Raw genomic sequence first — 1,601 nt, 5'->3', positions numbered from 1 at the left:
TCACCGCAAGCCGCCGTTTATCTAAAAAAGTTGCATATAATATACCAAGCAAATTTTACGTCGGGCTCGGGCCATCCTGCGGAGCGTTTCACGGGCGCTGCACGCGTGTTCACGTTTTGTTCCGACGTATGTCTGGTGTAAACGTTTACCATGTAAACTCAGCCTTATGTCCCTGCGCAAACATCTTAAGGCTCGCAAACAAAGGTATCACTCGATTCAATTGGTTATATAGTAGTATGTATTTGTAAAAAGGGCCATTCCATCTTATGAACTGAATGAACTTTTTCAAAACGATATAAGTGGATTTCCATCCACCACCCGTCTCACTACATAGGCACGTACACCAATTTTTGGAATAAAGGGTATAACTAAGTAACAATGGCCGACCCAAGTCATACAGTCAGTGGCGGCTGGTGGCAAATATTTTTGGTGGGGCTGTTGATATAGTGACTAAAACATTTTTTTTTGGGAGAAATTACCCCTTAAATTGGGACTGATACCGTCATATACCGTATACCACGGTATGATGTCAGCAAGGTATGACGGTATGAAAAAAATTATACCGCCCATGCCTAATTAATACCCACTGTTTGCTATAGATGTTCTTCTCTCCTCTCTCCTCAGGTATCGGAGGTCTGGAAGAGTGCGTCTTGAAGTCAGCCACCCTGTCCACCTCCCCCGCCTGCCCCCCCTTCATCCCTCTCAACATGGAGGCCATGCCCATCGTACGGGTGGCCATAGAGCCCAAACACCCCAGTAAGTCTGGGAGGGATGCACACATGGTTAGACAAAATACACCACCCTAAGGATGTTTTTTTGAAGAGGTGAATCCCTTTAATAATATGTTCATTTGTTATTAGTTATGGTCTCCTGTGGTACAGTAATATTTCAACATGCTGAAGTATAACAAAAGATAGTTACTTTATTTATCCTAAGGTGAAATGTTGTAGAACAGTTTTAGAACAAAGTGGGAAAGAATATATAAAAGTAATAAATACGTACATTTCTCTGTGTGATATTCAAACAGTAAGATCGAAATGCTGTTACTCACCGTCCCAAAGAATCTGAAAAAAGTATACATATAAAAAGTAAAAAATACATATATGTACTGTATATACATACACACCTGAGCACCCACCTATATATATACATACACACATACATAGACACATATATGCATATACACACATAAAGAGGTACAAAATGAAAACGAAGGCACAACAATAAATAAATAAACCTTCTATGACAACCTCTTTATGAATGTGTGTGAATGGCTGAATGCTGACGTGTTGTAAAGCTCTTTGAGTGGTTGTGAAGTGCTATATAAATGCACTATATTTACCACTTAAGCCTGTAGACAGCCTCTCAGTGAATGCGGACATTAATGATGATTTGATAACGACTGGTACAAGCTAAACCATCTTCTGAAATACGAGACAGGCCTTCAAAAAGAGTTGGTCACAGTTTTACAACTCCAGTCAACACGTTCTCACTCCCAACCCGTCACATATTGACGGACGGTCAGGGCCCCTCCCCGTCACTCTATTACGTACAGGGCACCCCTTGGAAGTCAGTTTTCAACGGGCAGGGCGTCCCATTGA

The sequence above is a fragment of the Notothenia coriiceps genome, unplaced genomic scaffold (genome assembly GCF_000735185.1).
Source record: "Notothenia coriiceps isolate Sejong01 unplaced genomic scaffold, NC01 NC01_scaffold00003191, whole genome shotgun sequence".
Lineage (NCBI taxonomy): Eukaryota > Metazoa > Chordata > Actinopteri > Perciformes > Nototheniidae > Notothenia > Notothenia coriiceps.
This window is presented reverse-complemented; position numbering follows the sequence as displayed.